This window comes from Aquila chrysaetos, chromosome 15 (genome assembly GCF_900496995.4).
Source record: "Aquila chrysaetos chrysaetos chromosome 15, bAquChr1.4, whole genome shotgun sequence".
In the NCBI taxonomy this organism is placed as follows: Eukaryota; Metazoa; Chordata; class Aves; order Accipitriformes; family Accipitridae; genus Aquila; species Aquila chrysaetos.
In genome coordinates, this window is record NC_044018.1 from 15405982 (window position 1) to 15430658 (window position 24677).

At 44.6% G+C, this 24677-nt stretch overlaps 1 long non-coding RNA gene across 1 annotated transcript in view; it reads right to left on the reverse strand.

Annotated features, from left to right (window-relative positions):
• Positions 1 to 12135, reverse strand: part of LOC115351156 — a 43497-nt gene extending 31362 nt beyond the window's left edge. Inside the window, exons 1-2 of the long non-coding RNA XR_003926718.1 lie at positions 11885 to 12135; positions 11397 to 11584 (exon numbers count right to left, since the gene is read on the reverse strand). This is a non-coding gene — a long non-coding RNA (uncharacterized LOC115351156). The remainder of the gene's footprint in view (positions 1 to 11396; positions 11585 to 11884) is intronic.
• Between the last annotated feature and the right edge of the window lie 12542 nt (positions 12136 to 24677).

Here is a 24677-nt window from a genome sequence, read left to right on the forward strand (position 1 = left end):
TAGTTCTGCTGGAAATATGCATCCATTGCCATAAATATGATGCAGTTAAAAAAGGACCATCTTCTCATACATATTCTCCTCATTACAGAAAACGAAATAACAAGGAAACATCAAGTCAAGAGTGGAAAGGGATTAGGTTAAAATTTCTATCAAATCTTCAGCATGATTTTCACCGACTCTTATATTTCCACTTTGTAGGCACACAGTGTATAGTACATGAAGTGCAAATGTCATCAACCTACTGTTTACAGTCTTTCTAACCTGAATGGTTAATAAGTTTAACACATTCATTTTTCAGTACAAATTAAGCCTGTCAGAATGACTCACACTTCTATATAAAGGAAGTTCTAAACATATTTAAGGGGAAATTTAGCTGTCAAAGTCAGTTAGTTTGTTGAAGTAAGAGGAATCCCATGTTTCTTTGTAACCTTTCAGAGAACACGGTATTTGGCAGATGCAGACCTGTGCAAGATAAGTGGTTTTTAAACTTGTTTGTGTATGTATGTGTGTGTGAAAGAGAGCAATTACAGACTCTGGAGAGCAATTCTGGAGAAGTTGAAGACATACTCCTTTGTCCTTTATTACTAGCTAGGGCCTTTCCATAAGTTAAGTTTAGTGAGGTCTGAGGAAGGGCTTGCATGCCTATTTTTTCCCCCCAATTATATAGGTTGATATACTGAAAGACATTACTCTCCCTACAAATCTTGCCTTGCTGGTGTCCTCAGTTACAACACTACTGCTTGTTGCACTTCAAGATCATCTTTCATCGTTAGTTTCTGAAATGTCTTATATAAATATTGGTGCTCAGAATGATCTTTTCCTGAAAAAAACATCTAGCAAAGCAAAGATCTTGTAAGTTAAACATGGCTGAAAGCCAAACAATTCTACTTTATAATTTCTCCAACCAAAAGGGGGGAAATTTAGAGCAATGCAGAAGTTCTTCATCAATTTTGTTGGTCAGCTAGCTAAGAACCTAATTTTCTATTCAGACATTGTTTCAGTGAAAATATTCTGAGCAGCTCTTAATGAGTCCCCTCCTCTCATTGTAGATGAAAGGAGATCTTAGAAAGATGAGATGATGTGCCAAGAACGCAGAGCAAGCTAGTTGCTTCTCCTGCCATTAGTACACCCCATATCCCACAAAGAGACGTGGGGACACTTCCCATGTCTCTTTGGGATCACTATGCTGCCTTCAGTCCCTCGTTTCCCTGTTCAGACCTGGAGGTCCACACACTGGATGAATTGTTACCTAAAAAGCATGCCAGTAAATGCCAGCATGTCTGTCTCCAAAGCACAGGACCCTGTACAAAACCAAAATCCACAGCTTGAAATCCTGTCAGAAAGTAAGCACATCATTTGAACCATAAGTGCAGAAGACCTGCAACAGCCCTGGGCCAAAAAGAAAAAGAAGCGAGAGGAGGTCTAAGTCTGGAACATGGTGGTGAAAGCACTCAGCCGGGAGAAGGAGGATGCTGGTATGGCAAGGATGACTTATTACTGGAGAGGTAAGGGAAAAGGGACCAATATCCTCGCTGATCTACAATGGGCAATGCTGCTTCATTCTGGAGGGGGTGACAAGGAGGGTCCCAAGATCCTTCTCCCAAACTCCACTCCTCGACTACAGCCTACCTCCCTGAACTGAGGTTATTAAAATCTGAGAAATACAGGAAGCCTGAGGTATCTGGGAAGAACTGTTGTCTACTTTCTAAAGACAGGCTGCCCTCACCCCCAGGTTTTATACATAAGCTTCTTCAATTTACTGCCCTTAGGAAGCCCAGGCATGCTCCTTAGGCAACCTGGATCACAGAAAACAGTTGGAGCCTTTCCCTAGATGCCTAGAAAACTTAACCAAAGAAAGAATAGTTCATGCTGAGCATGGGCCTTGTTATTTGCATTCTTGGTCTTTAAACACCCATAAGCCATCTGAGTCCTCCCTTAGTAGCCTGTACCTTTTGTGGATTTCAGCCCTTGTTTAACCATTAATGCAACATGTCCCAGCATGCAGCTGGAGTTGCAGAGGGATGTCACTCTTTGACTTTTCCCTCTTTTCAGCACCCCTTTCAAAGAACAGAAAATTTTAAACAAAAAATTTCTTCACTTGAGGATCATGAGAAGATCACCTTTTAATCCAATAGAGGATTAAAGTAAGATGCATGTGAGCAGGCCAATTAACTAAGTTGCTAAGGATCAAAGGAAGTTTTAACATGCCACTGTACACTTTATCTGTGGGCAGGTAATGCTGAATTTACCTGCTATGGGAATTCTTGTATTTTTAATGGCACGTTTGAACTCTCCACTTTGCTTCAGAAGACACTTAAGTTAGATGGTGTCCTGAGATGGGTGGGCACAACATCCTTATACAAGGATAATTTTCGGTTAAACATGGAGCCCACTTTCAAGCCCACTTTTCTTTAAACTCTCTATTTCTTCTAACTGAGAGCGTTAATAAGCCAATAGGACATGAACAACAGGTCGTGAGAGATAGCCATTACCTAATCAAAAGAAGAATTGCCTTTCCGAAAGATTATACTTAGTTCATTTTTTGGGGAAGGGAAAGGAAGCTCAGCATCAGCTGAACTGTTTCAGGTCAGGCCAGTCACCATGGCAACAAATTTTTCTGGTATTAGAAGGTATCACTTGGGAAGTGTGGTTAGTATAATAGCATCATGGATCATTTTCATATATTCACTTTATGCTTAGGGCTTAAAGGAACTATGTCCTTTTCTTCTGAAAAAGACTGTGACATAATGTGCAACATACAGATCGTAGGCGCAAAAAAAATTTGCGTATCAAAGAAATCAGGCGATCTCAGCCAAATACAGGCCTTGAAAATTTTGGCTGGCAGAAACCCAGATTTAGCTACACAGTAACCTGATTGACACACATAGCTGTCCTAGACCCTTTTTTCCCTATTGACTACAGTATAAGAGTATTTGTCTGCTATTTAGCTGTAATTAGATGCACAGATGCAGAATATTTCTGAGCAGCAGCATATTACCTTGAATAGTGACTATACTTGAATTGTTTCGTTTCTTGTCACGTTAGATTGAGCTGTATTTAAAATATGCTGGTTTTGCGGTTTTCCTTTTAACAGTAAGGATAAATATGTAATTTGACTACACTCGGGGATTTTCAGTCTGTAATGTCATTCTTTTCAGTTTTTTCCTCTCTGGAAGTAGGCATGTAGCTTCTAAAAGTGCTTGACGAGAGCTGCTTAATGATATGGTGGATTCTTAAATTAAGTCTTTTGGAGGATTTGCTCTGATGACATGAGAAGTGCTGGATTTGATGCAGATGATATAGGGATGAAATCTGATGTGTACAAGGCAGAAGGTCAGACACACCTATGAACTGCAATAAAAGTATTGAAGATTCTTCCTTGTCAACTAAACAAGTCCAAAATTCATGACTGGACCAAAAAAGGCCAGTTACCTCAACTTCACCAATTCAATCTAAACATTACACTTCAGGATAAAGCAATGTACCGCAAATATATAACTATGTATCTTACACTTTTTTTATACAGGGGAGTAAAGAAAACTTTTCACCGGCTACCCTATTGTGAGGAAGGGTGAGGCAAATTCTGATTTCTCTTTCATCCATGTAAGCCCTGAGCTGTCAAGTGAAACTCCTCAGGATTTACAAGCTGGTAAAATGAGCTCAGGATACAGCCCAGTATATTGCATGAGGTAATGCTCACCCATATAGCTGGCTGGAGAGCTTCCTTATGGACCAGGGAAGAACTGCTTAGTCTGTGCAGGAATCACCGGGTGATTCCTCCGCGGCCTCTGTTCCGCATGAGGTCAGACTAGATAATCAGAGTGCTCCCTTTTGGCCTTGAAATCTATGAATCTATTAAATGAAAACAAATGTTACAATTAATCAAGCTGCTTTTCCCCTGCTCTAACCCACAGGGTTAGTCATGAAAAACTGGCCTCTCAGACCATGGCTATTTTGACTGTTGTTTGGTGCAACACTGCCATGAATTAAAGGTACAAAAGGTGTCAATCTTTCAGGTTCGTTTTTGCATCAGTTACCTGCTGTAACTGAAACTCTGAAATCCTTACTTGGTTCTGGCTTAGCTGAAGCTTGAATCGAGTTAGACCTTTGGAAGGTCTGAATAAGTAATTTCAGGGACTGGATTCAGTAAGTGTTATCAGACTGGTAACGCACAGCTGTGGTGGAGACATGTAAGTGTCTGTCAGCTGCAGCCTGCAACAGTAGGATGCTGAATAATAACAAAGGGCACACGTCACACGTGGGCAGAGTTTAACCTCCTAAAATGGAAACCCTGTTGCATCATTCTTGTGTAGAGGATTGAATTATTATAATTGTGTAAGTGTAAACAGGATACATGTCATATATTTTTATCTGGATCCTGCACTCATATATTTGGCATGGCCATAAGCCATGTCCAATGCGTGCTGCAAAACCTGAGACCCATCTGTGGGAACACAAAGCACACAAAAATAGAGATGCTTCCATTTCACAGTAAAAATACGACATCTTAATGATCCTACCCAATGATTATCCTGAAAAGCTATCCTGAAAATAACTATTCTCAGTCATATTAGTTGCTCAGTGTAATAGTTCAACTTCCTTCTGTGAATAAAAAAATAGGAACTGTTAAATCTATCTATCTGAGATGTTAAGTAATTTGCCAACAGTTGAAACCAAACAAAACGTACAAGTTGCAAGATATACACACTTTGGTTAAAAAATGTGATCTTCTTTATCACATAAAGCCTTGGAAAATGGGATTTATGAAGCTGAAGTTTTGCTGTATGTAATGTAGGTTGTTTATTGTGCTTGATACAATGATCTGAGTAAAGATCTTTGCACTGAGGATAATCTTTTCAAAAAATTTTTCAAGGCTTATTTTCCAGACAAGATATAAAGTGAAAATACATTCTTCCTCCTTTTTTCCCCTCATACTTATGTATCTACCAGCCTGTAGTATTTTGAATCACCATAATGGAGTAAGAGGTTAGAAACTTTCAGTTATTATGAGAAAGAAATAGAAAACAGCAGTCATAAAGTTGGCTGAATATGAAACAAATATGCACTATTTCATGTTTAAATGTATTACAGTTAAATTTTGCTGTCATTCTTTGGGTTTAGGCATGTGAATTACCAAACTTGCTGGTAGAATATGACCTGACAATTCACTGGGGTGAGTCTGAAATGGCAACATCTCCTGTGATTATCAAAACTAGGAATGACTGATAAAGGCTTTCCTACCAGATTAAATAAAACCTTCTAATATGACTATCAACTAAATGAACATACCATTATATGAACAATTCAGAGAATTTTAGCATTTGTATTGAAGTGACTTCACATATTGCATCCTATGATCTGTGACAAAAGACAGTGCTTTGGTGTCCACATGTAGCTGTAATGCAATTATTTTAGGTGTCATAGGATGTCTGAGACATCTGCATTGGGCTGGCAGAGATGACCTGCCTCTTCTGAAGATACAGCTGGAGGCCAGCCACGATACTCCAGAACATCTACCATGGCACCAGACATCAAAGCTTAGTCAGCTGAATCAAGCCTGAGGCATCCAAGTTCGCACTGTATTAGCAGAGATCTACTTGATACAGTCACCAGAGTCTGGAGGGTGTCTCGACTTGTCTGATTGTAGACAGATAGTGGCTAAGCAGCCAAATCACTCTCTGGGTTTCAGTGACTGCATTAGCTAGATCTCCACTGACCATAACAGAAGTCTAGATACCTAGTTTACATGTAGATGGGTATACATGGGCACGTGGAGTCTTAATCTCAAATGGATTCCCAACCGTAGGGCTCAATACAGCTGCCCAAAACACTTAGTGTCATTTCAAATACCCAGGGCATCACTCGTGGCATCTAACTGCTTTTCAAGAAAGGCAGAGGTCTACTGTATGTCTTGCATTACACCTGCCATGGTTTTGGGGATGTTTCAGACACAGTTTGGCATATTAACTGCTACTAAGAACACAAATTCAGGCAACAGACCTAAGTCCATAATGCCTTGCCTTCCCTCCGTAACACCTTCAGCAACTGCTGATGCATTCCAGATTGCAAAGACTACAGCCCCTAATAAAGACTAAGCATGCTTAAGGTAACATTATATGCAGAATTAGGCAATTAATTAACCAACTGCTCATCCAGTCTGGGTGTTGGGAAAAACTCAACTCACTAGAGCCTTTAGCCGATGGCAATCACCATCTTTCCTGTCTCATCATCCATCACCACACTCATTTAGTAGTATTTTAAATCTTTCCTGTCCGTGACTGCATTGACAAAATAGATTGTCAGGGGCAACCAACCTCAGACTGCCCAGAAGAGGGTCAAATTAATAACTGGGAGGGGGTGCTCCGAAATTGTGAAGGGCAATCAGAATTAATGCTTGAGAGGAAATAAAACCAAGCAGACGAAAACCAAGAAACTGGAAACTGGGACTTCCCTGAGGGATGACGAAAACACTTTAGAATAATGGCCCAATTATTTAATTCTGAATTTCAGTGAAAATCCTATAAAAGTACTTAAAACACCCCCATTAGCACTAAATGAGCTCATCTTGATTAATGTTGTTAAAACAATTGCCAAAGGGTTTAGTAATGATTAAGTCTTTTATCTCAGGTGATAAATTCTTAACATTCTAGCTACATTAGGATAAAGCATAAAAATAAAAGTTTATTTTAATTTTATCTTTTCTAATTTATTATCTTTCTTCACCCCTCAGTCAGACCCAGCAACATGTGCACATTTCCACCCTAATCTTAGTAAGTATTGCACAGGAAAATTATGCAGTAATTTTCCCACTGTTTCAGCTGGGTACTTAGGTGCTTCAACCTGTTCTTCCCACTAAGTTTGGGCACTATTCAAGGCACCAAATTAGAAGATTAATCTCTCTAACGACTCTTAACAGTTAACAGCATGGGATGGGCTCAGTCAGATAGACCGACCCGCTGTCTGACTGCATCTGTCTCTTTGTACTGATCTACCTTAGACATCTTCATCAAATGCCTACATTTAGGTAGATGAATCCCAGTCTTCAAACCCTGCGTAGGCATGCAATTAAAGTAAGAATCCAAGCCCAGCTAAAGCCATTAAAAAGACCCCTGTTGACTTCAGTGCTGAATTTGCCTAGACTTACTGTACTGGTAATCGAGAATCATGTTTGATATTTTTCACATCCATCCCAGTGTCCTGGCCCTTCCCTCTCAGGGGCTTCGGAAGAACAAAACTGAAACAAAGTATGGGCTTTGTCTGAAGGAGTCAGGACACAGGAGTCCTGCACCACCCAGGAGCAAGCCATGTCACATCTGGAAAAGATGCATCTTTGCCCACCTCCATCCCCACTGGGACAGCAGGGAGAGAAGCTGAGGACACAGCCACAGTGCTGCCTTCCTCTGTCAGCACCGGTTATGGGCCATGGCAGAGAAAGCCATGCTGTCTTTCCAAGGTAGCTCTGCTGCCACTGTGGATCATGACAGCCAGGGAAACTACAGCTGCACTGTCTACAGGAGCTGAGTCACTCTCAAATAACTCTTCATTGCTCAGAACCTTGGTATATAAGTGCCATTTGCAGAGAACAATATATGGTGGAAGTTTTTATTTGCATGGGTCAAACCTCAGAGTGCACAGCAAATCACCTTCTTTGAAGAACTTCAGAGGTTCTAGGGTTTTTTCCTCATGTATGTGTGCGCATGTGCTAAATCCCTTCCTTCCCTCCATCCCAGTGATGAGTGCCTATAGGTGTCATTCTGCTGATGTCGGGTAACTCTTCTGCTCTTCTTCAGGTTCAAATGGTGGGGTGTGCATGTCAGAATACCTTGAGAAGACCTTTAGAGTCCTTACTTACTTTTCTGAAGTTCCTTTGACATGTCAGCAGGTATATTCCTTCAGTCAGGGCTGAGAGCAAACTGTGACTCATGAGTACTCAGCCTGTGTTGCACCAAGAATGGTCGGAGGCTGCTTTTCCTTATCTTCTCTGTTACAGGCTCTTCTGGCTGCATCAGGGCACGCTGAGCTTTGCTCTTGGACAGACAGAAAAGGGAGATTTGGGAGGCTTTCTTCTCCTGTGCAGTCAGATGAGCTGTAGTCCTTATCACTGACTATTTATACAAATATCTGTGAAAGCCCTTGGAGACAGGTGCAGACAGCACCATTGCCCATCTTACTGGTCTTTGTATACATGGCATCTCTTCCTCAGAAGTACTGGGAGTGTGGTGCCTATGGGGCAAGGAGATCTGAAGATCTCCCGTCCTCAGGTAGACACAATGGAGAGAGCTAGAGGCAACCTGTGAAAAGCAGACACAGTGGACTTAAAGCCACCAACTGCAAACCCAGCATCCTGCCTGACCATGTGCAGCCTCTGGTGAAGCTGGGCTGTTCCAGCTGGTCAAGGCACAACTGCATGGACCTCTGTCACACCTCTGCAGCGCACTGCAGACCTAGCGCCACGCTACACAGTGCCTCCAGCTCTTCATCCAAAGCCCTGTAGACATCAGTACTTACTTGTGTTTTTCACAAGTGGCACACGGGGAAACCCACCATGGATGGATACGGCAATACACAGGGTGAGGGTCCTGCTAGCAACTCCCTTCAGTGACACTGAGAAATGCTGAAGTGGGAAGAAAAAGGTTGCTTCAATCCCGTTAAGTCTCTTGGCCAACCTGCTTCCACACACTGTTATCAATTTGTTAGAGATGCTGACAAAGATCTCGCTTGATCTGAAGTGACCTTTGCTCAAAGAAGGTTTTTTGATGCTATTTGTGTGCCTATATATGGAACAGCTCTTGGTCTGTACAAAGGGAAGTGACAAAGAAACCTGAGCCTGTAAATGCAGACCTGGGAAATAATAACACCAAGGGACTTCATGAGATAAAAATAAACCCAAAGAAGTTTTAATTACTTTCTCTGACTTGAGTACTTTTTTTAAAAGTTACTCAGAAGTTGTGCAAAACCTCTGGTTTTCCACTTCCTGACATTTCTTCGACAACTTGAAAGATCTGATGGATTCTGTGGAAATGTATAAAGCATGAAATGTCCTCAAGTTTCACAGATCTTTTCCTTTCAACCCACATTTTGCAACATGTAGCCATTATTGGATAGCAGTTTGCAATTTGCTTGTCTTCACCAAAGCTTTTGCAAAATGTCCTTATTTGTTGCTGCTGAAAAACCCTCTTGAAGTTTCAGCAGTTTCTCCCTACATGCCAATGAACTGGCAGCAACATGTGCTTTCTTGCAGCTTTCTGGAAAATATATCCTACTCTAGTTCACAAACTCTGACTCCTAAGGACTCATTTGGCCTCTGAATTTATTTCTCTCTGGCTTTATTTAGTCTCTTACTGAAGTCCAGACGCTTTCTCACTCAGAATTTACTTTCCATCTTGCCCCTCTCCCCCTTCTCCAGTTTCTCCTGCTCAAGGATGCTTTTCTTCTATCCAAAATGAAGAGTCCCAGTCCTACAGGTGAACCCCGTACAGCACACAGGAGGCCGTCCAGCCGCATCCATACTAGCAAGTTAAGTAGAGCCAGGACACAACCGCAGGTCCCCACCGTCTGAACCGGAGAACGGTTACAGCAGTGCCGGGACCATTTCTGACCTGGGCCAGCCAGCATCCTCCGACCAGTTCCTGAGCACAGCTAGGGAGTTCGCACAGTGCAGGGACTGGACTAGACCAGGCACTATTCCCTAGCCAGGCTAGATGCAGCCACCCTGTTTTGAAGGCAAAGAGACTTTAACAGTATGGACGCTGCCAGATGGCTTCGGGGACAGAGAAGGAGACCTCAACAGATGTACTCTCAGGGTCCCAGCAGTCCCTTCTCAGAACCGCTGCCCTGCTCCATTTGTGCAAACAAAAGCAGGCGTACTGGAGGCTGTTAACCTGTCCTGACCACTGAATGTGTCTCCATCCTTTGGAAGGACGTGTGCCCACATGAGCCTGTGAACAGGCCCATGAACACTGTTTGCAAATGCAGGTGTTCCTTTCGATTTCACTCTGCGTGGGTTTTCCCAAACCCTCCTCCCCATCCAGACACTCTCCAAGCCAACAAAATACCCTTCAGTGTGGCTGGCTGGATTGTGCCAAGTAACTATTGCTACTCAGGTGCTGGTAAATTCCCATTGAGAAGTAATGCTGAATTTGGCTGTAGGTGTTTTTCCCCAATTAAAACTAGCAGGTCTGTGCTTTCTGTATGGGGGAAGGGAGTGTGAAAAAACAGAAGAGCCCCATTCAATTGCACAAGCTTCATGAGCAATTAGTAACTCAGAGGGGAAAGAAATCGTGAACCAAATCATAGGAAATGGCAACAGAGCTGCAAAGATGACATCATAGTTTACTGGAATTATTTAAACATCTTAGACATATGTGCAAAGCTCAATGGAGAACTCCAGTGCTACATGCCAGTGAAAATCAGCTTTTCATTCAGGATCGAGTCAAATATCCTTCTGACTTCATACTGGAGTGCTTTACTCATCTTTTTATACATGGCATCTAAATAAAGCCTCTGTCACAATTAGCTGTGCTGAAACAACCTTGGGTACCACATGATGATGCATATGCTTTAGCTGATGTGCATCCGGAGAGAAAGCTAACCAGAACCACAGGATATTTCAGACCTCGGCGGGGAGGGAAGTGAGCAACTCTGCTGTGGAAAGTAGCTGGAAGTCATCCAGCTTCCCCAGGCCAGTCAGTCATGAATATCCTGCTTTGGCCACAGAGGGGTTGTGGAGGAAGCAGGCTCACAACAATTGGGAAAGGTTTGTAACCACAGGAGTCAAATGAATGAAGCCAAGAGGCCGCCAAGTGATGCAATTCATGGAAAAAAAAAAAAAAAAAAAAAAAAAAAGGGGAAAAAAAAAAAACTAAACCAAAACTCCTCAGCTCCTACACAGGAGCATTCATCATTCACTGTGACCTTCCAGGAATGTGCTGACAGACACAAAGCGTTTTGTGTGACATTGTGCCAGTGAACTGGAATGACTGCTGCTCGCAGCATTGTTTCCTAACAGCAGGGCACCATCTTCTGGAAGCTGCAAAGACTGTCCCCGGAGCCGGGGAGAGTGATGCACCATCCCTTTGAAAGCAATTTAGGATCTAAAATCTAAAAAAAAACCTCAAACCCCCAAAACCCCAGTGTTCAGACCTCATATTAAAACCAGCCGCTGCCTCAATTAGGCACAGGCGCCTGAGTGCCCGTAGAGGGCTGTTGGAAGGGAGGGGGTGTGCTGTGCTGGGACGGGATGGAGCTGGGGGACACCTCTCAAAAACCTCCTCATCTGCAGGGGTGGCCACCAGCAGACACCGTTGTGCTGCTCATCGGCATGGCACAGCCACCGCGGGACAGACGGAGAAGGAAAAAAAGGGGGTATTACAAAGCGAACAAAGTACATTTCTTACCTTTGTTGGGCTTTCCCATACTTTCCGGGGATGAAGTACCTCTGTGTATTTGTTGGCCCAAAGGAGGATCAATTCGATCCACCGCCTCCAGGTTTGCTGCCTTTGCTGCTGCTATGACACCTGTGGTGCTGGCAGCAGTAAACTGGTATCTCCTTAAGCCACCAGGACTTGATATCAATTACTTCTTCCTAGAAAATTTCAGAGTAAAATACACTTTAATTTTAGGTGCATTTTATGAAGGAAAAAAAAAAATGAGGCTTATATACTGAATACAGGCATACCTGGTGACTTAAACTGAAATTTTTAAGAGAAATTAGAGGCATTAGGACACCATTTCCCACTGACATGTCCATTAGGCTCTTTAGGCTGTTTTGGCTACACCACACTTTATTTCTGCTTCCAGAGGTGTGCAGTGCTGTGTCCCCACCTGAGAAAAACCCCAGTCCCAACAAACCCACAGACACATACTGCTCCCCGGTCGCGGTTACCTGTCGGGAAAGGGGGAAACCCAGAGCTGCGACATCCCACAGGGCTGCGACGTCCCGCAGGGCTGTGGGGCGAGGGCAGCAAGAGGAGGAGGAGCAGCCAGCCGAGCCGCCAGCTTGGCAAGCAGCCACTTTACCAGTTTTTCACATGGATGGAAAAGACTGCTGAAGGCTCAGGGAAGGGACAGGTAGGGTGACTGAAATTTCCCTGAATTTTTATTGTAGGAAACCCCTTAGGGTGGCCCCAGCATGGCCCTATGCCATAAAGACACAAGCAGTGCTGTACACAGCATTGAGAGATACAGGCACTGGTGTAAAACCTGTAGCCACGTAAATATGAAAGTGTTTCTGTGAGTGTCAGTCTACACCAAGAAGTTCAGCTCCCAGAGCTGTGTCTGCTAGGAACAGGAAAATTCAGAAATGCTACCAAAACCACTCTGCCAGCAAAAGTGGTACAGGAGGGGACACTGTTGGGGTGGCAAGCATTTTCCCTTCAGCTGCACCTTTGCTGGGGACTTTCCTGCCCTGGGTGCTGCCAGTGGGGCTGTAGCAGCATGGTGTTTACAGGCTCTGCTTCCTTACAAGCAGAAGATGTGGCCTTGGAGGTTTAGAGGTCATATCGAGCCATGCTTAGTGCAGATGACAGTGTCTCATTCTTCAGAAACACCTCCAGGGCCCCGTTCATTTCCTTCTAAGTGGGGTAAACTTTATTCCCTGGTGATGAGCCAGGCAACAGACTGCCAGTTTGGTTATGCCTCCAATGTCATCTCTCAGACCCTCTTTGTGGAGTTCATTGTCCTCCCTTTTCTACCCAGTCCAGACACTAAGTCAGTACATTGTACATTTGCCTGAGTATGTAGAGTGAATTTTATTCTCCCCTGTGCAATACTGTTGTCCAAACTCTTAGACTCATTGAAAAAAAGTAAAAAATCATCTGCTCCATTCCACACCTGCAAAACTCATAAGTCCCAAGCCGTTTGATGTCTGACATACACGTTTTACTATTCTGCTCTTATTAAAACAGAAGTCACATATTTTAGCTGAAGGACAATGCCATAGGTACCATGAACAGAAGTGTCTAGGCATCTGGGTCAAGCTGCTCACCATCAGCTGAAGGGTGGCTGGGCAGCCAGAAGGTTTGCCCACCCTCCTTTTCTATTACCTTTCCTGCAACCCTTCCAGTACAACACATCATGCGAAGGGAGAGGGAGAAGAAGGAGTAATGCAGAAGAAGAAAGGGCATGTGGCATTAGGCTGCCCTCGGCACTGTGCTGTCTGTTTTGCTGAGAACTTTGGCTGCCAGGCTGGCGATTCGGAGGATGCAGGACAGCAGAAAAGAGGCTGTCACGCCGCAACTCTGGATGGTGCAGCCCTCGCTGAACAACGGGTCTGGCTGCTCTTGGCCAGACCTTGTGCCTGAGTGGACCTGGGGCTCAGCAGCCTCCCAGTCGGGAGGAGAAGAGTGGATCCTGCCCAACAGGAGGAACAGATGTGGGTGGCGAGGTCCTGGAGATCCCGGCCATGGCTGGGGTTGCACACTGGGGGATTCCCGTGTGTCTTGCTGGATTTCAATACAGCAGACTGGAACAGGCTCGTCTGAACAAGAAGAAATAAAATAAACAGTTACAATAAAAGGTACAAGGAGCTGCTGGCTCCCCTGTGTCCTCCACAGAGACAGTGGGTCACCTGGCCAAAGCCAGGGAGAGGACGTGGTCTGCTGATATGAAGACAGAGACTGGGAAGATAAGGAGCCAGTACGGGAATGAGTGTAGGATTACATGCCAGGCTTAGAGACGTAGGATGTGGGGAAACAGTTGGAGGAAATAATAGATGCTACAACCCTTTAATAAAAGTGGAAGATGCCAAGATAAACTTACTCTTCTGTCCTTGCCCGCAGCTAAATTTTCAGGGCCATCCAGGTGATGAAATGATCCGTCAGGCAGAGATAAAGGACTCACAGCGCCTCTGTGTAGCACTGTTGCTGTAAAACTGGGCGCTCCGTGATGTCCAGTGTGCTTTAGACAAGCATTTGGGTTTCTCACTTCAAAACCAAACACACTGCTTCGTTTCTCACAGTCCAGCTGCAGCCCTCGGTCTCCCACCGCTGCCGTTGGCTGCGGTCACAAGGCTGTTCCCATGCCCCTCGCTAGCTTGCTTCTTGGCATCCACTTCTGGGAACAGCCATCCGTGTGCCCCGTGTATCTGGGAGCATGTGATCCTGGGCAAGTGCTTTATACCCTGCATGCCGCGGATCAGACTTGCTGGGAACAGTTCCCAGGGACTTCCTCAGTAATTGCCCAGTGGTCTCTTAGAGTGTTTATTGGAAAATGGGGAGACAATCAAAGCAAACCTGTAGGGAAGCATAAAAAGATCAGATCTAATCTAAGCTGTGGGTAACAGCCTGGCTAGACAGAGTAAAAGCTTCCAGTTACAATTCATTTAAGAGACTAACTTCCTCCTATTCTGCGCCTGATGCAATAGCAGATTTTTATGAGATAATCAGCCAGAGCTCTCCAGTTATCTAAGGGAAGGCTTCACCTCCCAGTGAGCGATGAAATACTAAGCCCACCTGGTGTCAAATGGCATAATTTAAGCGGTGGTAGTTCGCACCAGTTGATATCAAAGAAAGATCTGACTCGGTACCTGCAAAGGCAATGTTAGTGAAAGGTAGTATCTATCTGTCCACTATATAACTGTGGGCTGCGGCAGCACGGCACCAGAAAGTCTATGAAATAAAGAGTATCGTCAGCTTGCGTGCGACTTTCACCCCCAGGTATCCCAAGTCTTTCATGCTTGCTAAGCCCCGTGAATCATTCCTCCCTATATAGAGACCACAGAGTTGTGTCCATCTTTGTAAAACCAAGGCTGAATTCACACAACCGCTTTACACTGATTTATGCTGAAGGTCTAGAAAACTGACACAAAGCTCTTTAAAAACAAGGTTATGGATATTAGGATTTATCAGAAAAGCAGGGCTACCACACTGTAGTAAGGAAATGAACACAATGTTTTCTTTATCATAAAATCAAAGCATATTGCATTCAATAATTGCCAATTTCTTCCTTCTAATTCCACACATGTTGGGACATGGAAAATTGGGTATGGAGAGGCTTTTAAGGAGGAAATTGCATCTTAAATTTTTTAATATATTTCCATAACTTCCAAGCTTTTCAAGAGTTCCTGATGAATTAGAGGATCTCGGTCCTGAGAGCTGAATTTAAACGACCATAAAAGGACTTAAATTTCAGATGATGGGTGCTCAGCCATTCTGAAATTCAGGCGTTATTACAATGTTTCCAGTTAGGCACCCAAAGTCATTAGTCACTTCTGAAAACCTTGGCATAGAGTAAAAGAGAAAATCTCCAACTGAGCTAACATCCTTCATGTACAGTCTCGTAAAACAAAAACTAGAAAAAATGTCCTAAAGCCCATAAGTGAGTCAATCTAATTCATTGTGACTGTGGTAAGCTGTAAATTATTTTTATTTAATAATAGCTAATACCTGGCTTTTATACAGTTGGGGTTTTTTGTTGTGTTTTTTTTTATCAGTGGGCTATAAATGTATTATAATCTTTAAATGCAGCATTGTGGAGCCATTAGTACAAGAATTTAGTCAGCGTAGACAGACCATCATAGCAAAAGAATCTGGCTAAACAAAATACACACCAAAGTATTTGTTCCTTAGAAGACAATGGGAAATTTTAAGCAGGCAAAAATTCTGATGCCTTTCTCACATATTATTCTTGAGAATGCATTTCTCAGTCAGATCAAAGACAGTTGTGTTATTATTTCTTTCTCTGTTTTCTTTTCATTCCTCCTACCAAGCCAAAGGGAAGGAGGTTGTATCGCGAATCCCAGCATCAGGCTTTCTACCCTGTCCTCCAGAGCAAAAAGGCAGGAGGCCGCACCGCGGTTGCACGGTGTCTCCCAGGACCGCTCGCGGAGCGGTTGTTTAGGCGTTTACCCAAGGCTGTACCTGAAACAGTCTCCTGGCCCACACGCCACAGGAATCGACTCAACAGTCAAGGGGCCAGAATCATCCCCAGCACCACTCTCAGCCTGGGGTGTTTAAATACCCCGGGATACTTACTGGGGTGCCAGCAGTTTGGCTGCGGGGGCAGACTCATTCCGGACACGCCAGCATCGTGTTCCTGCTGGCCAGGTTTCTTTCACCACGGAGCAAGCCGCTGCCAGACCGGCTACCACGTGCCTGCACGGACCTGATCAAGCAGAGGAGCCGTTTGGCAGATGGGTCTGGCTTGTTCAAATTGAAAAGTTTCACCCTCGTACGGCCAGCAAGCACCAGCGCCGGCTGTGACGCAGAAAAGCCGAAGCGGCGGCGGTTGCCCAGGCAGGGCCACGTTACATGCAGCGCAGCGGGTCTGCGCCAGACCCATCACCCTGCGCCGTCGATAAGCCCCAAACCGAGCCTAGGCTGCGCTGAGCTCTACTTCTCTCACCGTAACATTTTTGCTGTCTGGGGCCAAGTTTCCTGAACGCTCTTACACGGGGTTGAAAGTATGCGCAAAGCCAGGCTAGAGCTGCAAATGGAGCCAGTCATCTGGCTCCTATGTGAGGCCTTATAAAGGTCACTTTATAAATATTTTTGTAAGTGAAGCTATACAGCTTTTCTGCACAAACCCCTTGCATCATTACTCCTAGCAAAAACTGGTTGCGGGAGAGGGCAGGCTGAGGGCTGATTTAGGTGGGGCAGCTCCAGCAGTTTTCGAGAGGTTAATAACTAATGTCCTTGCGAAATCTTTGCAGACGGCCTTGGTGCCATGAGCAGCTGTCGTTTTGGTCCCGCCACAGCCCTACAGCCGAGCCTCCTGACAACAGAGAAGCAGATGAGCACGCAGGCAGGATCAGGCCCAATGCAACGCCATCTCACAGCCCGTCTGAAGTAGAAACAGATCCTGACACTGGCACGCAAAACAGGCAGCTCTTAAGGAAGGTAAGAATAAAACATCTAGGAAGAGAGCACAATTTGAAATGCAAGCACTAGTCTCCAGGAAAGGAGGAAGAGGTGGATGCAAAAGAAGAGAGAAATACGTAATAGGCAATAATCCATCCAAAACACCAAAGCAAATATCCTGGATAGATGCAGTCAATACAATATTCTCTTTCCAGCCCAATCTTAGAAGTCTGTGGTTATGTGTTAGTTTTATATATTCATTTAACAGTCAGACCAACCCTCTGCCTCATTTTTACCTAGTTTTAGAAGGTGGACTTTTATTTGCTTTGCAAATAAGATTTTCTTTTAATGTAAAATGATTCCAGATAAAAAAACCAAGCCCACACATGACAAATTGTCACACAAAAACTTTAAAAAGCATTTTGAAGAGTTAAGGACTACAATAGTCTTGCATAGCCCATCATTAAAATAAATATTTCTGTTTCATCCCTAAGTGCAAAATATGAAGTAGTCACATATGACAAAATATTTCGCAAAAAAGGAAGATAAAAATTATCCCACTCCTGAAAATAGGCAATGGTTTTATCTGACTTATGTGCTTACACTTCTTGACTTTAATAAGTGTTTGCTTACCACTATGGAAAGTCATGCATTTGGTTATTACTAATACATATCAATCAGTTTCACAGGTAAATCAGCAGGTAGCTAATTTGACCAGACATCTGAAATTTTCCTTTTTTTTAATTAAGAATTGCAGTCAGAGCATTATTTTCAGGAATGGTTATTGCTATTATCTGCAGTATTCCCCACCAAACACTCTCTTTTCAAAGGCAGTGTTTAGAAATTTACATTAGCCCAAACTCTACCTCCATGTTTGTCACCGGTACATTTTGGAAATGTTATCCCTGGGTAAACACCCATCTTGCTGCATTTTAATGAATGGTGTGAGCCCTTCTGATTTGCATAATAGCCAATGTTTTCAAATCCAGCTGGAGCTAAGACCATATTATCCCCTTTCACAAGAGTACCTGGACAGCAGTGACCTGGACACCTCACCGTTGCCATTATTCAGCGGATGTCATAAGTGCTCAGAGATTCTGAAAACCAGCCTGCACTTAATAGGTAGCTAAAAATATATAGGCACAGGCTTGCTTATGAGCCGGAGCCCTTTAGTCTCCCCACCCTGCCTACAGACCGGTACCCCCAGCTATTTCATTTTCTTCTCGGCGATAGAGGTTTGGAAGTGCTCTGATAGGGAACTGCATCGCTGTCACTTAGCAACCTTTGCTGTGTTCCCTAAACGAAGTGTTTTATTGAGGAATTCATGTAAGTTCGGCACTTATAACCAAATCAAAGGCTTTTCCCCCCGTCACCGGATAATTAAAGTATAATAATTAAAGTTTAAAACAAACCTGTGAGGGCTGTTTCTCACTGATAGAAAAAGAAACTAGGAAAAACCCATCTAAGGTTCTGCTGCTAGTTACTGAGATTGCATTTTCCTAATTTTTAACCTCTTGCCTGCTTGTTGTGAAAGGACATTGTCGCGCTGGCGGGGCTCGCTGGGAGCAACCGCCTTGGAAATTCCCTCTTGCCAGAGCCTCCATCAAGTCTTTCTACACTCATAGTTTAGTACAGTAAGAACAACTTTAGTGGGAGATGTGATTGTTTCCTGACTTATTTATATCAGTGTAACTTTTAGGTTGGATGAATTTCAGCATTATGGTTTATTCCCCTTTTTAATGTAAATTCTAACAATAAAGTATCGCCAAGTATACATGAGAAAATTTGAAGCTGCGTAACTGCGTGAGAGGCTTGTTCAGGTTTAACAATACGCATATGGGTAAGGCAGCAATATTTTTTGCATATACCGAGCCAGTCACTATGTAAAAATATGGCCCAGTAGCCCCGAATGACTGAAAATGCCTGCAAGTGCATGCTCCTCTGCTGAGCGGTCCGTGGGTGACGGTCATCTCTCTGCACCTCTTGACCCTCTCCGCCGGCAGCCAGCCCACCTCGGCTGCCTCTCCCTCGGCTGGCGGAGCCAGTTCGGGCTGGGGGGGGGAAACCGAGGCAGGGCTGCACGTGGCCGGAGACACCCCGTTCCGTGGGTCGGGCGGCAAGGAGGGCCTCGAGAGGACCGCGGGTGCCGGCTACACGGCGCGGGACGTCGGTGCTCGGGTCCGTCGGGAGGCAGCCGGGACCGCAAGGCAAGGGCCGGCCAAGCCGGCTGCGCGGGTACGAGCTCTGCGCGGCCCCGGCCCCGGTGAGGGCTTCCCCCCGAGCGGCCCCGGGAGGCAGCGAGCAGGAGACGCAGGTGCGCCGGGCTCTTCGAGTGATTTTTTTCCCACAAGACAGCACTAAAAAAGGAAATGAGAAGTGGCCTGCTTCATGGCTGAGATTCGCTCTGGAGGGCTGCTTCTCGCCCGCCGCCCTCCTCCTATGTTGCAACACAGGAAATTTGCTTCTGCAACACCTGGTGTTGTTTCAAACAGCCAGATGGTCCTAACCTCAGTCTCCTGTAATTGATGGCCTACTTGTCTAACCCTGTAACTATCTCTCGCTTTAGACACAGATGCTGCATCTCTCTAAATACCGTTCCACATTAAAACATCCTACCTTCCTGTTTCGCATATCAATCAATGCAGCAATTCTTACAGAAACCAGCAATGGCCTGTGTAAACCAGGAGACAGTGAGTGTAAGCAAGCAGAGATAAAATTATGCAGGCTTAAATTACAAATTGGATGTGTGGTTGAAGGATTTAGACTCGCATTGCAAAATTAGCTGGGACATAACCGGCAAGCAAACAAACGTTACGCAGTGACCCCAAGAACAGATCTCCTAGATGTTTGGACTTAGCCCACAAAAGCCAGGATGCCCTAGTATATACTACTTGCTGTTACGATGACGCCAATTTGGTGTTTCTACATCCACCCTAACTCTCTGCCCATTTCTAGCAAATCCAAATAGCCTTATACTTGCAATATCAGTTTTCTGGGTTCTTCTGGTAGGTGGCTCTCGCTGGGTCTCTTAGTGCAGCGAGCAGGGATCATGATGAGACATCCTAGAGACCACCCAGTACCAGAAGCCATTAGGAAAGCAGTGATGCTTTGTGAGTTTGAAGGCCAGAAGCTTTTTACTTGACAAATTAGGGTGTGCCCTGAGCTCCCCTCTTCTTCTCAATCCTTGTTCTGAACAGACAGGAGGATGACACAGTACCTGGGACCCTGACAACGGACTCAGGAAATTGAAGCTGAAGTTACTAAAGCTACCAAGACCTTTTGTTTCCTGACATTAAATGGAGACAGTGTTCTTCCCTCTCTCATGGGCCAGGAAGGACAAAACTTGACCATCAGGTGTTCAGAAGATGAGCCACTCGTGGTTCAAATACCTTTCTTGCATAACCCCTCAGTTTAATATCGCAGCATCTCATAGGTGTTAATGCCTTGTCCTCGGACCATGCCTGGGACAGAGGAACTGCCATCATCCCTGTCTTCTGCATGAAGAACTGAGGCAGAAAGCACACTGAAGGATTCACCTCAGCCAACAGAAGATGTCTGTGTCAGGGCACAGGCTGGATCCTGTTCCTGAGTTGGGACCAGGTTTTTGCTCCCCCATCAGTCCTTCCATCTTGGGCAGGTGGTTTTGATCCTGCGATTTCTTTACTCGTGGTATGTCACCACTCACGGTCTCATCTGGATGTGGTTATGTCCGTGCTCTCAAGTTCACTGATAGACACCAGGCATGTCACTTTATAAGGTCTGCCTGCAATTATATGACGATTACTATAAGAATAAAAAGGTCGGATGTAGGATGGACATGGACATAGTAAAATTTAGGTTGCAGTTTCATGGGACATAGACAAAAGCACAAGGTCTTACTTCCCTCTGAGCCCATTTAATCCACTAATGCAGAACAAAACTATCCTGGGAGTACAGCGAGGGGGTGGGGGTGGAGAATCAGGAGGAGCAAAGGAGAGGACAGGGAAAGTGACTTTTTCCTTTAGGCAGTAACAAACTGGTAGATCATCAGATCAGCCCCCCATGAAACCACAGCCTTGGTTTACAAGTATTTACTAGGTCAAAAGAAAATGGAAGCGATTTCATGCCAGTGATACGTGCAGAGGAGCAGTCCAGGGCAAGAGAAGAAACGAGCTGTGCAGGGAGGTGTAATCCTTGTGCAGGCTCTCAGGTTGTGCAGAGAGTGCATTAGAAAGCAATGTGGGCGTGAACGGCTGAACTGCTCCCTAAGTCACCGTATCTCAAATACGATCTGTTACTGACACAAAACAACCCCCCCCCAAAAAAAAAAAACCACCCCAGCCCATCATACTTTGAGAAATAAAGACATTTCTCACGTTATTTCCATTCACACAGTACATGGATCAGAAATGAAGTCCACAATATGGGGCGTTGCATTTCTGCACGGTATCTGGATCCCTCCAGGAAAGTGACTATGACAATATTGGGTCTCCCTCGTTCTTTCCTCTCAGTACGTTCCCAATAAAGCTGCTTCAGTTTCTGAGCCTCACAATTTTTCCTTCCAATTCTTGTCTCTGCCAGCTTGAACTTGAGATGGGTAACCAAAAGGTCACATTTTTAACATGATCTGTTGAATTCCTGCTTTCCCAACATGTTTATTTGCTCTCAGGTATGATTTTCTGTACATCCCCATCCACACTTTGCCTCTAAGAAGCCTGTGCTAGCAGAGATTTTAGATTTTTCTGGCCTTTTTGCAGAACTGCAGGGATGATCTCAGCCTCCCCAACATGCTTCAGTATTGCACAGGCTTGCGCTAGACAGAGGTGAAAGCAGTTCAGGACCAGATAGTGCCTCCTCTTGAGATCTGACTGAACTACAGAAGAACTGAAGCACCTCCTCAAGCCCTTGGGAAGAGCCCAGCTCATCCCAAAGCCTCAGGAAGGAGAGGTCCCAATATCTCATTATCCGGCCAGCTGGGATGCACGTGGGAAAAGGAGCGACAGCCCAAACCCAAGAGTCAGACCCGGCTCTTCCCAGGTGCAGCGTGGACACGTCAGCAAACCGGCAGGGCGCAAGCCCAGGCTCCGGCAAGCAATCGCCTATCCGGTACGCTGCTAGCACGGTCCTCGGCACGACCTCGGCCAGGGCAGGCAGCGCTCCTCCAGGCGATGCCCGGGCACCATCTCGGGGCCAGCAGAGACCAGCGATGGCCACGGCTCGGCAGGCAGGCAGCTGGACACTCGTCAAAGCGTGCCAGTTGGCAACGGGGCCAAAGAACGGTCCCTGCCCTTCACTGGGCAGCGATTTATCTGAACAGACGTAGCCACTGAGCCTGAAATATAAATAGTTGTATCTAGCAATGGGGAATGGAAACTGTCCTGGCCACAGGTTTTGATGTATTTATGGCTGCTTTTAACGTAAATCTAAGTTTTCACTGCTAACGGTCCAAGCTTGCAGAGGATTCTCGCCTTCCGCTGCCATATTTTTGGCGAAAGTCAGAAACAAATACATCCACATCTCCTGCCTCTTTGCCTCCAGTATCCTAAAGGGATGAGAAGGATTGGGAATTGGATGGAAATCTGTAGCACTCGCTATTCACGCTTCAGATTGCAGTCGTAGCTGTGCATGTCTGAGCAGCCATCCAGATGCTAATGGAGCTGCTCCTGTGTCAGTAAGATCAGAGAAAGGCCTCCGCTGTTTAATTTTTGGGTATTTATTGGCTATAAATCAAAGGACCAACACATACTGAGATATCAGGGAAAATGTCTTTTTTGCCTGTGTTAACAGCAATGTTCTAAGATAAAGCTGTTATTTTAAAACATGACCTATTTTCGCTTTGCACTAGTCTTTTTAACTGTCCTGAAAAGAAGGATGTTTATACAATTTCGCAGAGAAACGTGAACTGTTCTACTCCATTTACATTTCTTTGTTCCAAAATGTATTCCTCTTGTTGAGATTCCAGCAGACAAGGAAAGCAGACACAGCGGTTACTTTCCAACGTGAAACTTAAAACCACAATCTCCCGCTCAGAAAACACAGAATGAGTCACAGGAAGGGGCCACTTGCTTGCAAAACTCATTAAAAGCAAGGCAAGGCAAAATGGATTTCCTGTATCAATAAATAGATTGCTGGCAGCAGGCAGAACACCTGACAGTGCTGGAGGCTAAAAACCGGTCCAAGGGTAACCATTAGAAAAGCCAGATCAATTCTTCAGCTCGGAAACTGTATCTCCCCAGTACACAGTTTTCTTGGCATTAGTTGGCTTAATTCAGCAAAGTGCTTAAGAATATGCATAAATTTCAGTGCAGGGAGGGGTGACTCAAGCACACGCTTAAATAGGCTGATAGATTATGTCTGTATTTATTTTCCAAAGCAAGCCTTATTAAAAGGATGCAAGCATGGTACTAAGGAAGTGTATATGCTGCAGGTGAAAGCTTTGTTTCCCAAGTTCATGAAAAAATAAAGAAGCCCTAGTCCTTACCTAAACTTAAAATTTAGCTGTAGTTGCAACTTTGTTTTGCTGCTAGCAGTACCCCTTGGACACTTAAGCATAGATTTCATTTTGGTCAATGTTACTCTCTCCTGTTTGGCAAATGAAGCCAAAATGGCCTTCTCACCTCTTCTGTGCCATGCAGAGAGGCAGGATTTCAGGCAAGACTGCTTAAGAGGCAAAACGCAGAGCTCACCGCCTGACCTGGTACCACCTACGTTCAGCATGGGGGTGCAAACAAGCAGCTGCTTTTTGGCCGCTTGCTCAGTTTTTGTTCCCTTTCTCTAGTTCCTCCTAGCAGAAAACTTCTTTCTTATCTTGCCTTTATTTCTCTCCCTCACATCCCAATGGCTGGAAAGGTCTTGATGAGGATCTCTGCCCCAAAGCATCCAGCAACTGTAATTCCTCTGCACCACTGCTGGGTTTTCTTTGAGCCAGTCTCTCATCTCTCATTCACAACTAGCCCTTTCCTTGCCTATCTCCAACATGCTATAGAACAAAATGAGGGGCTGGATTTTACTGCAAGCAAAAGAGCTAGGACTACCTGAGGTTGTGGCACTGTGAGTATACTCCCTTCACCACTGTACTTTGCTGGACTTTTATGAAACCAAACAAACAAAAAACCAACCTCCAGGCTCCACCTTTTTATGCATTCACGGAAAAGTTGAAAGTTATATTAGTTATATTTTTAGGCACTAGCTCTTCACACCAACGGTCTTCTGCCTCTTGCAGTGATGAACTATCCTGAGGTACTTGATGGCATCTGCAATGCATATTTAATTAAGAGTATTTATTTACAAGGAAAAAATTAATGTAGTATTCTGGGAATATTCCCTACAGCATCAAAAAAAAACCCCAACAACTTTATGGTCTTTGCTTCTCAGAGGGTTCTCTCCCTCAGACTTTTCTACCTCTAGCGTTAATGGGATATTCCACAGCAATGAATATGTCCTTATAAAGTTTGGTTTGCTGATGCAAAAGCACCATTTCTCTGACTTTTAATTAAAAAGGCACCTTCATTTCAAAGCCTGTCTCCAGAGCTCCAGTGTAAATGTTTATACAAGCCAGAGACATACAGAAAATAGAGAAGATTGAAGAAGCAGTGACTGCAGACTGCCCAAATACGGCTGCTCTTATAATTTTAACACAGAACTTGAGCTGCCGCAGAGCCTTATCAACCCCAAACATCTTTGTTTTCATACCAACTAACACAAGCCTGGCAGTATCACTACTGCTGCAGTTAGTTTGCTCAGCAAACCCGGCAGAGGGAGCAAAAGGCAGCACTGTGTTCTCACGGACAGGAGGAAAGGGTATTTGCTTCTCATCAGTAGAATGGCCAATGTCAAAGAAGAGGAGAAAAGACAAAAGAAGAAAAAAAAAAAAAAGGCAGCTATCTGGTCTCATTGCCATGA